Source organism: Benincasa hispida, chromosome 1 (assembly GCF_027475165.1).
Source record: "Benincasa hispida cultivar pf3 chromosome 1, pf3_genome.v1.1, whole genome shotgun sequence".
Taxonomy (NCBI): domain Eukaryota; kingdom Viridiplantae; phylum Streptophyta; class Magnoliopsida; order Cucurbitales; family Cucurbitaceae; genus Benincasa; species Benincasa hispida.
The window spans coordinates 100,922,694-100,935,161 of NC_143478.1; the positions used below are offsets into that span (position 1 = coordinate 100,922,694).

General features: G+C 39.2%; 1 non-coding gene across 1 annotated transcript; it reads right to left on the reverse strand.

Moving 5' to 3' along the window:
* Positions 1-11,560: 11,560 nt before the first annotated feature.
* Positions 11,561-11,667, reverse strand: LOC120070461 (small nucleolar RNA R71). The gene has a single exon (XR_005479956.1). It is a non-coding gene; the product is annotated as a small nucleolar RNA R71 (small nucleolar RNA).
* Positions 11,668-12,468: the final 801 nt, after the last annotated feature.

Genomic DNA, 12,468 nt, shown 5'->3' on the forward strand with positions numbered 1-12,468 from the left:
ATCACTTGGATAAATTAATTAGCCGAATTTACCTAAGTATTAAACCCTAGTTCTTTTAAATACTCAGTGGGAGGAAATAGATATATGTGATACGTCAATTTTCCATTCACTTTCTCCCTTAATATTCACACCGTGAGACTCATGCTTCGCCTTGAGGTGCCTTGAGAGTGTCCCCCTTCGGATGGTGTTTACATGGGTTAATATCAAGGTGAACAGAGAGAGTATTTATAGTAAGTGGGAGAGGTATGTGTGTCAACATGTCCTACGATCTTCTTCATTGGTTTGCATCGTGAGAACTTCTTGCACCCTTGAGGCGCCCTACGAGTGTCCCCCTTTGAATGGTTTGTGCATTAAGTCAATATCAGGGCAAACTCCAGACATGGATAAGATCACTTTAGTTTTTACCCTAATTGGTTTTTACCTTTAGTTGACTTATTAGGGTGGAACTCTAGGGTCTAAAATGGAGGGTCACACTTACAAGAAATTGTTAAGCAAGTTAATGGTTTCTTGACCAAATCAATGGTGACTAGTTGTTATAGGAATAAGAATTATTCTGATGTAATGGTTGGTTGAGAGTGTCTCAGTTCAATGAAGAGGTAACTGACTACCTTTGGTGACTTTTGTCATAAATTACTGAAGCATCATTGCAAAATTAGATGTTAAATAGGGTTTAATAAAATTTTGCTAAAATTGATTGGAATTATTAGAGTTTTGCTAAAATCTAATATAGATCAATTTGCTTCATTTCAACAATATATCATTTTCTATTTTTCCAATGTTTGCCACTACTTTTTTTTTATTGAAACTAATTATACAACTGTGAAAGATTCAATTAAAACTATCTTCGTGGTTGACGACCTTAGTTTTGTCTTAATTGAGAAATGTCCTCTAGTCCCAACCCCTGATGCAACACGAAGTATTCATGGTGCATATGAAAGGTGGACAAAGGCCAATGATAAGGCTCGATTTTACATTTTAGCAAGCATACCTGATATCTTAGTCAAAATATTGAGAGCATGGTTATTGTACTTTAGATCATGCAATCATTGCAAGAATTGTTTGAACGAGAATCCGCACAATTCAAGCAGGATGGGGTTGATTATAAAGAAACGAGTAATGTCAAGTCCCTAAATAAACTTCGGTTCATATTGAATGACAAGAGACTGGTAGAGGAGGAAAATGTTGCCAACTCTAATGAAGTTTATCAAAGAGGTTCGTTCTCTGAGATAAAACTTGGAGTTTGTGAAGAGGGGTTTCAATCTGATTCTACTACTCTCCAGAAAAGGAAGAAATCCAATGACAGTAAATCTAATCTAATTGTCTCGGAGACATTCTTAGTAGAGAATGATGATTCTACCTGGATACTTGATTCAAAGGCTACTAATCACACACGTTCTTCCCATAAGGGATTTAATTCATGGAGACAATTAGAAGATGGAGAGATGACTCTCCAAGTCGGTACTAGTGAAGTTGTTACAGTTATTGTCATAGGCAAATTCAAGTTATTTGTTAACAAGAAACAATATATGTTATTCGATAATGTATATGTAGTTCCTAATATCAAGAGGAATTTAATCTTTGTTTCTTGTTTGATTGAACAAAAGTATTCTCTTTCCTTCTTTAAAATAAGTGTTTGTTTTTAAGAAAGAAATGAAGATAGCCTTTGCTTCAATGAAAAGTAACTTATATGTACTAAGACCGTCAGTTACAAAGGCTACCTAAATACTGAAACGTTCAGAACGGCAACAACTACTAACAAACCAAGAGTTTCTCCTAAAGAAAATGTCCACCTTTGGCATCTAAGGTTAGATCACATTAATCTCAATAGGATTGAGAGGTTGGTTAAAATTGGACTTCTAAGTGGTTAAGGAAATTTTTTTACCTGTATGTGAGTCATGCCTTGAAGACAAAAGGACAAAACGACCTTTTATTGGAAAAATTTATAAACCCAATGAGACCTTGGAGCATATACATTCAGACCTCTATGGTTCGATGAATATAAGAGTAAGAGAAGGGTATGAATATATCATCTCTTTCATAGATGATTATTCAAGATTTGGGTATCTTTATCTAATGCAACATAAGTCTGAAGCACTTGAAAAGTTCAAGGAGTATAAGCTTGAGGTTGAAAACTTTAAGATAAAAACACTACGATCTAGTCATGGTGGAGAGTATATTGTCACACCCTCTCCCGAGACTTATTACCCAGACTGAAAGAGGATGTGAAGACAACCAACACCACCCTTTTATGATATCAACTATCCGACCTTATCAGTTTAAAAGCTAGGTTATTATAACTCATCAATGATTGTAAATAATTAAACATACTGTCTTACGTGCTTTAACCTAACTATCTAATGACTTCCAATTAACATGATCCGAGTCCCACCCTATAAGATAAAATTAATTCAGACCTCTAGTGGCTTTCCTAACTAATCCACTTCCACAACCTAGGGAGGGAAAAGAAAACAATACATGGAAAACGTGAGCTATAAGCCCAGTGAGTGGTGCCTTTATAAGGAATCAAACTTTGACTTCAGAAATTCATTTTTTGGGAAATACAATTCCAGAAACAAACATGAATTACATAATATAAAATGTAACCTCCTCAGCCTATCAGTTGGATATTCCTGGCATGATCATGTAACCCCAACCCTTGGGTATTCTCCATGAATAACCCACAATGACCAGTGTGGAATCAACCTCAGCACCTTATAACCTGTTGAATGTGTACATGTCGACATTTCCTATTAGACATGTTGGGTACACTAACAATCCTAGCCAGATACCCTGGAAATCCCAGCCAAGCGATCACAAAGCATGCTAACAATATCCCAGGTACAAATCCAGTTTCCAATACAACTACACATGTATTATGACAACAACATAACAACAAACAAATTCAGACAAAACACATTTTCCGATCATGCCATCATTTCAATTATAACCTATATATATATATATATATATATATATATATAGAAATCAATCATACAAACAAGAAATTAAATGACTCGCCATTGTAGTATAGTGGTAAGTATTCCTGCTTGTCACGCGGGTGACCCGGGTTCGATCCCCAGCAACGATGCCAAAAACTTGTTGATTGAAATTGCGGCGGACAAAACGTAATGTGATGCAATGTAATGCCTGCCACAAAGATGAAAAATGGAATGATGGTGATGACGTGTGGATGATGTGTATGCGGTGATGAATCACACTTCTCGATAATAAATGTGATACTACGTTCTAAAATAATGTATACGATGCTGATCTACGTGCATGTCACAAGTTTTCTTGTGCTGGAACCAAGTATAATTCCACCACAAGTTTCTCAGAGTGATCTGAGGTCGAACATGGGGATTGTGATGATCAATGCGATATTAATGTGATATATGCGACCGAAAACAAAATAATAATGAACTGTATTAGAAAAGTAAATGGGTTGAGGGAAAGACAACTAAGGTTCTGGTTTTCCTTGGCTTACACCTCTCAGTGATCGGCCGCATTCCCATATCTCTATGGTGAACAGGGATGAACGTGGTGAACACAAGGTGTTTCCATCTCTGGAAATACTTCTTGTTTTAGTTAAAGCACTCTATCAACCTTCTTTCGAGAGGAGGATTAACATCTTCACTTCTGCTTTCACAAGTGAAGATGTCGTTGAGCATGCGTTAGCTAAACTTAGCTAACTTCTTCAACATGGATTAACTTACTTTCTTAATCCTTCCCCCTTACCGTGGAGGATTAGTTACACATGATGAGAGAAATGGACGATGAATGTATGGTGGAGAACAGAGAGATGACGATGAATATGATAATGATATTAAAAGCTAAAGATCAGCATTTGTTACAGATAAATTAATGGAAGATTAGAAATGAACACAGTTGATGAATAGAAAGTGAGAACAAATAAGGAAAGCGTGTCAATGTCTTGACACGGATCTCGATCGAAGTTGATTTGCTTGCCGACGTGTAGGAGGAGTGTGGTGGAAAACTTCCTTCTCAGGATAGTTTCCCAGGTAGAGATGATCTTTGCACAAAGCTTTCCTCCAGGATTGTGAATGAATTTCTGGCTCCCGAGACTTCCCTTTTGGACTTGTCTTGTCTTTCTCCTGGATTTTCTCTAAATGTCTCTTCAGACTAGCGTACTGCGAATTCTCTCTCAATGTCTCTTTATACCAGCCTTTTTTTTTTTCTGGAATTGATATAGCTATTTATAGACCTTAGCACCTCCTTCGTCAGTGGTCTCGCTCTGAAAAGCTACTTTTTCTGCCATGGCTTGGTGGAAACGTCTGCTCTGCTCCACATTCAATTTGTCAGATCGTACAGCATGAAAGATGTACAATTTCAGAAATCCCTACAAATGCGTCGCTCTTTTCATCTATGATCAATCACCGCATGCGATGCAAATACGTTGATCGTTTGCGTCCATGATCGATCGTCGTATTCGGTGTGAATGCGTTGCTCTTTTGCGTCCACGATTGACCGTCGCATTCGTTGCGAATGCGTTGCTCTTTTTGTTCACGATCGACCGTCATATTCAGTGTGAATGCATTGATCTTTTTGTCCTCGAGCGATCGTTGCATGCGGTGACTTATTTACTACAAAACAAAGACTTAGACATCCCTTTTTTTGCCATCGCAATGGGGTTAGTAGGTGTGCTTCCGACACTTTATAACTTTTGCGTTTCTAAGCCAATTTCTATATGTTTGACGCAACTTTTTCCTTCTTTTTGCCGCATATTCTAAATAGATGATATAAATAACTTGTATTTCTACAAGTTATCACAACTTTTTGCCCCATTCCTTGGACTTTTCCTTTTTCCAAGAATTTCAAGTTAATACATTATTTCTTCAATAATCCTAATCTATCCACAATTAACCTTGAAAATCATAAAAACCAGTTTACCCACTTAAAATAGCCCAAAAATAGGTTGAGCTATTCCAAAATAGCCGTTTATAGGTTATTTTGGCAAGTTGGGAAGTGTTGGACAACAAGTGGACGCGTCTGTGCACATAGGTGGGTAAAGGGACACATTGGGCAGTTACTCCTGCACAGGAAGCAACGGGCGCTTGGACGTGCGTCTAGCTGATCGCGTGGGTAATGCGGCATGTACGATCACACTAGCGTGCGTCTGCCCGGTGATGCGTCTAGCAGAGCGCGCGCTGGGTTGGTGGGAAAGTGTGACAAGGTTATTGGGCGACAGCCTATGCGTTCAGCTAGACTACTTTACCTCTAAGGTAGGTTCCCTCTTCTTCAGCACCCCAAACTCAGTGGAAGCCCAATAACCCTCACTACACTCTTTTCTGAGTATTTTTGCTCTGATTTCACTCAAATGGCCCAAGTGAGTTGTGAGAGTTCTTCATCCCATGCCTCCTATTTATAAGCGTCCAAAGTCTCCCCCAGCCCGACACCTTCTGCTTGGCTACATGACTAGTCGTCCTCTCTTCCTGTTGCCAACGCAGCTTCTTACCATAACGACACTGAAGTGTCTTCCTTCCCCTTAGCCAACGTACAAGTCCCTCCTTGCATGCCTTCTCGGCCATTCACCTCAATTGCATGAGATCTCCGACTTCCCTAGTTCGCCACATGTCCAGACGAGCTGGTACTTCCGACTTGTCCTCCAAGTTCTACTTAATCAACGTATACACCCCTTAACTTGGTCGCATGCTTGCTTGGCCGCACGGCTTTAGCCATTTATCAGCCTATAGCTCTCTTATCAACATATCACTTATGCCATACTAACCCTTAAGGCATCGCAAGTTTTTTCTTGGCCATATACCTTTCTTCTCTCGTGTGGCTTACCCTTGGCACATGCACTCAACTAGGCCTATGACTATCATAATTTTCCAACACACACTGCTTGCTCCAGCCTCGTCCTATATGCCCACATGCCCTCAGATGTCCTTGGCACATAGCATATCACTAACGCATACCAACCTTTGGGTGAAGCTAGGTCAGAACTTAACGCCTCATGTTTTATCTTAACATTGCCTGCTTCTTGCTAATACATACTTCATGGCTAATGCCCGTATGCCCTTGGTGCTTGCCAACACCTTTAGTCTTTCACTTAAGACCAACACAATCTAACCTTGCAAGCCTTATGTACCACCAGCCCCATCAACGAATGAACACTTCACTATGCGTCCACCATGGATTAGCTCATCATCTAGTTCATCGTGTAGCTCTTCCGCTCATCGCCTAACTCATCATCTAATAATCTCTCGCTCTTGCTCATCATCCAGCCCTCTCGCTGTTGCTTATCATCTAATGCATAGTCCAAATCGTATAGCACTTACGCCCCATCGTATAGCCCCATCATCTAGTGATCTCTCGTTGCTAACAATCTCGTTGTCGTTCATCATGTATCTCTCGTTGTCGCTCATCGTGTAGTGCTAACGCCTACCGTCTAATGCATCATGCCCATCGTCTAGCGCTCACGCCTATCGTATAATGCCATTGTGTAACACCTACATCTATTGCCTAATGCAACGCCCATTGTCTAGTGTGTCCGTTGATCGTCTAGTGCCCAAGCTCATCGTTTAGCGCTATCGTCCAGTGCTATCGTCTAGCACTTATGCTGATCGTGTAGCATCATCATCTATCATGTAGTGCTATCGTCTAGCACATTGTTTAGCACCGCATATGTTACACTATCGCCCGCGTGCGTGCAACACTTCAATGCACAGTGCCACAATTGCGGGCATTCTTGCTTGTGTCTATGCCATCCCTTGATGGTCTTCCTTGTTGCTTGCTTACGCACTTCTTGCCATCCCCATGCATGCGTCTTCACAAGCTTAACGCATGGTCGCTCTTGTCTTCCACACCTAACCCCCTTATAACCTTTACCAACTTGGCCAACTACAACAAGCGTACAACATAATCCTTATGTCCGCCTAGCCATTTCTCATGCATCCCTCATGGCTTTGGTTAGTCCTAATGGTTGGCCGCATGCTCCAATATTCAATCAAATTTTTTTATTGCCTACCATTTTACTTAACCCAAGCTTCAAGTTTAGTCCTTAAATTTTTTTTTTTTAAAAATTCTTAAGGAGTTCTTCTCTTCTTAACTTTACTTCTAAGTTACTTAACCACTCAAGCTTTAACTCAAGTTACCTAGATTAGGTTCAGGGTTTCACATATATGGACTTAGAATTTCATAACTATTTGATAGAACATGGAATTACGTCCCAACTCTCAGCCTCTAGTACATCTCAGCAGAATGGTGTATCAGACAGAAGAAATTGAACCCTATTGGACATGGTTCGGTCTATGATGAGCTATGCTCAACTTCCTAACTCGTTTTGGAGATATGTAGTAGAGATTGTTGTTTATATCTTGAACAACGGTTCCTTAAAGAATGTCTTTGGAACACCTTTTGAGTTATGGAGAGGTTGTAAAGGTAGTTTATGCCACTTCAGGATTTGGGGATGTCTAGCTCATGTGCTTATGAAAAACACCAAAAAGTTGGAACCTCGATTGAGAGTATGCCTATTTGTAGGCTACCCCAATGAAATGAGATGTGGGTACTTCTTTGATCCAAATGAGAATAAAATGCTTGTATTGAAAAATGCTATCTTTTTGGAAGAAGACCACATGAAGGACCACAAACCACAAAGCAAAATAGTTTTAAGTGAGATTTCTAATGATATTACTTAGGCTTTAACAAGAGTTGTTGAAGAGGCTAGTACATCAACAAGGGTTGTTAATGTCTGTTCATCTAGTAAAGCACATCCATCTCAAGAGTTGAGATTGCCTCGACGTAGTATGAGGGATATGAACCCACCTGTTCGCTACATGGGTTTAACAAAAGCCTAAGACATCAGATCTAATGATGGTATTGAGGATCCATTGTCTTACAAGCAAGCAATGGAAGATGTTGACAAGGTTGAATGGATTAAAGTCATGAATCAAGAAATGGAGTCTATGTACTTCAATTTTGTCTGGGAGCTTGTAGATCAACCTTATGGGATAAAATCTATAGGTTGCAAGTTGATCTATAAGAGAAAAAGGGTATAGATGGAAAGGTACAAACCTTTAAAGTTAGACTCGTGACAAAGGGTTATACCCAAGTCGAGGGAGTGGACTATAAAGAAACTTTTTCACCCATTGTCATGTTAAATTCTATACGAATTCTCTTTTCCATAGCCACATAGTATGATTATGAGATATGGCAAATGGACGTCAAGACAGTTTTTTTTAATGGTAATCTTGAAGAAACCATCTACATGAATCAACCAGAGGGATTCATTAAGCAAGGTCATGAGCAAAACATTTGCAAGCTTATCCATTTATAGACTAAAACAAGCATCTCAATCTTGGAATATAAGATTTGATATTGCGATCAAATCTTATGGCTTTGATCAAAATGTTGATGAGTCTTGTGTGTACAAGAAAATCATTAACAATTCAGTAGCTTTCCTTGGGTTGTATGTGAATGATATCCTATTCATTGGGAATGATGTAGCCTTTCTAACAGATGTAAAGAAATGGCTAGCCGCCCAGTTCCAAATGAAAGATTTGGATGAGGCACAATTTGTTCTAGGGATCCAGATCATCAGATATCGTAAGAACAAAACGCTAGCCTTGTCTTAGACATCGTATATTGACAAGTTTCTTGTCATATATTCGATGCACAATTCCAAGAAGGATTTATTTCCTTTCAGGCATGGAATTTTTTTGTCTAAAGAAAGTGTCCTAAGACTCCTAGAGAGGTTGAGGAAATGAGACAAGTTCCTTATGCATCAGTTGCTGGCAGCTTTATGTATCCAATGTTATGTACCAAACCTGACATTTTCTATGTAGTAAGAATTGTCAGTAGATATCAATCCAATCCAGGATTAGATCATTGGATAGCGATAAAAAAATCCTCAAGTATCTATGAAGAACGAGGGATTATATGCTTGTATATGGAGCTAAGAATTTGGTCCTTGCAAGCTAAAAAATTGGTCCTTACAGAATACACGAACTCTGGCTTTCAAACTGATCGGGATTGTAGCAAATCCACATGAGGGTCAGTGTTTACAATAAACAAAGTAACTATAGTCTGGCGAAGCATCAAGCAAAGATGCATCGCTGACTCCACTATAGAAGTTGAATATGTAGCTGCTTGCGATGCTACTAAAGAGGTTGTTTGTCTAAAGAATTTCCTAATTGATTTGGAAGTTGTTCCAAATATGTCTTTACCCATCACACTTTATTGTAATAATAGTGGTGTTGTAGCAAATTCTAAGGAGCCTAGGAGTCATAAAAAAGGAAAAAACATTGAGCGAAAATATCACTTGATTTGGGAGATTGTTCAACGAGGTGACGTGATTGTCATGAAGATTGCTTCAGAGCACAACATTGCTAATCCGTTTATCAAGGCTCTCACAATTAAAGTGTTAGAAGGTCATCTAAAAAGTTTGGATCTACAGGATATGCAACATATTGTCTAGGACAAGTGATAACTGGTAGAAATACAAGTTATTAAAGCTCAAATTATTAAAACAATGGGAGAAAGCGATGGTAAAATAGGCAATATTACGATTGAATGCGACTAACTAAAAGAAAGTTGCGATCGCTAACACTCATCGCATAAAAACAGTTAAATTGCGTTATTTTGTGCAGGTACAATGCGATGGCGCGTTTGAGTTTGCGATTCAAGGGCACAATTGGATGGTGCATTTGAGTTTCAATCCAAGGGTACCTCAAAGATGATCACGTAAAAACCTTACATAAAGGCGACAGCATAATAAAACATGATGGGACGTAAAGCTGATAACGGTCAAATCGGAAATACAGTTGACGACTGTTGAAAGACCATACCATTGCAAATACATTGAACTTTCGGTGACTATCAGACGGTGCAACAGTGTATGGAAATTAATGTTGCCCATCCACGCAATCATTAGTGAGAAGAACTGCTTTTCCTAGAAGTCTATAAATACCCAATGCTACCAAACCAAAAAAGAGAATGCGAGAGGAGGCAAGGCGAAGCCGAGGGAAGGGAATTTTTTAGAGGAAATTAATTTTCGGAGAAGTCGAGAGACTGTTGAAAACAACAAGAAGGAGAGACACCCAACCCTTACGAGAGCAAGATTCTACAATTCAAGAAAGAGTTGGAGTGATAAGAGCAGTGTAAAAAGCCAGAGGAAGTAAGACATTGCTTACCTGGCTTAATACTTCTTACACCATTTATTGCTTTGTACTCAACACTTTGTTTGCAAAAATGGAAACTTCATTTCAATTTATGATCAATCTCTCCTCACCATGCATGAGTAACTAAATTTGTGAATAGGTTGAGAAGTACTTAGTTGGCATGACTTAAGCTATGTATTTTATGCGATCATCTTGTCTTATGTATGCTTCATTCATTATTTAGAGTACTTGAGAGAGTAGTCTAAAGACAGAATCTAGGCTTGAGAGAGTCGGATTAGATCGCATAAGCAAGAGTAGAGATTTAGAAATAAGTTCTATCTGCTACATTCCATACAAATTGCATGCATCCTAGAAATAAGAAATCTAGCATTATGCATTGAGAAATGTAGTGCTTAATATTTGTGTATAGCATGATCGCATGACTTGTACAGAATCTTAAGAAATGCTAGCTAAATCTCTTCTCAAGCCCTTCATCGCATACTTATTACAACACCACCCTTTCATCGCTCCGCATTTAATTCCATCGCATTAGAAAATCTAAGTTAAATCACCATCTACTTCTTTATCACCATCGCAATAGGATCAGAGAGTCTACTGCATATCTATTTAGTAATCCCTACATTCGATCCTGGACTTACCAAGACCCTAAGAAGGCTTATACTTGGGCTTTTTTTACGAAAACTTGCATGATCCTCGCATCCACACATCCTTACATCGCATGATAAATCAACACATCAAGTTTTTGGCACCGTTGTCGGGGATTCAGTATAGATTGCGCTAACATCAAACCTCTTTGATCTTTGTAGCTTTCGACCTTTTTTGTATTGTCATTCCACCTATGAAGGAAGAAGCAAGCGTTGTATGAGCGAAGGACATACTCTTGAGATCAAGTACGACCCAGAGACCCAGAGATCGAAAGAACTTTTTGCAAAAGGCAGAGAAACAGACATAAACGGCAAGGAAGAGTTAACAAAATGGATGAACGACTTGAGGAACAAGTAGCAAATGAAAACAACATGATGGAAAATCCTATCCTACTGGCAAATGATCACAATAGACCAATCCAGGACTATACGTCACCAAACTTGTATGATTTCTCCCCAGGAACCATGAGACCAGCATTGGATGGATCAAGGTTCGAGATGAAGCTAGTAATGTTACAAATGATACAAACAACAGGACAGTTCGGAGGACGGCGTGGTGAAGATCCGCACACCCATCTATGAAGCTTCATTGAAATTTGAAACAATTTCGTGTTCCCTAATATTTACCCAGAAGAGGTTCGACTCACGTTATTTCCATTTGCACTATGCGATAAAGCAAGAAAATGGGTTTACTCTCTCGAACCAGGAGAGATAATGTCATGGGAGCAAGTTGTGGAGAAGTTTATGAAGAAATATTTTCCTCCCACAGAAAATGCCAGAAGAAGGAAATAGATCACCAATTTTGAACAAGAAGAAGATGAATCGCTCAGTGACGCATGGGCAAGGTTCAAGAGACTAGTACGCAATTGCCCACACAATGGATTGCTGGATTGCCTCCAAATGGAGATTTTTTCTCATGGACTCAACTCTGCATTGCAGACAGCTGCCAATGCGGCAGCAGCAGAAGATCTGCTAGATAAAACATATGATGAAGCAAAGAATACTCTTGATCGCATCTCGAAAAACCATGAAGATTGGCAAGAAAGCAATCAAAGAACGAAGCCCAGAAAAGGTAATGCGAGAAATGGTGCCATCGCATCATTACAAATCAGATGAATGCGATGATAAACTTAATGCAAGGCATCACAATAAATAATTCAGGAACTCGAAATGGGCAAGTCAATGCGATAGAGCAAACAAGCACCAGTTGTGTCGTATGTGAAGAATCACATTCTTTTGAGGAATGTCCACGAAATCCTCAATTAGTTTACTTTGTCAAAAATAATCCCTTTTCAAACACTTACAATCCAGGGTGGCAAAATCACCCTAATTTTTCTTAAAAGAACAACCAACAGTAAGGCAATCAGCCTGTAGCTCAAAGAGAGGGACCGTCAGGGTTTTTCCATAAAACTAATGGAAAACAGCAAGCTAACAGCTCTCAAACACCATCCCCATCATCCCTGGAAAACTTGTTGAAGGAATACATCGAAAAGAATGAAACAGTCCTTCAAAACCAAGCTACATCCATCTATAATTTGGAAATTCAAATGGGACAAATTACAGAAGAGCTAAAGAACAGACCCCAAGGGACATTGCCTAACTCAACCGAGCTTCCACGCAATCCAGGGAATATAGGGAAAGAACACTTCCAAGCAATCACCCTAAGAAATGGAAAGGCGGCGATA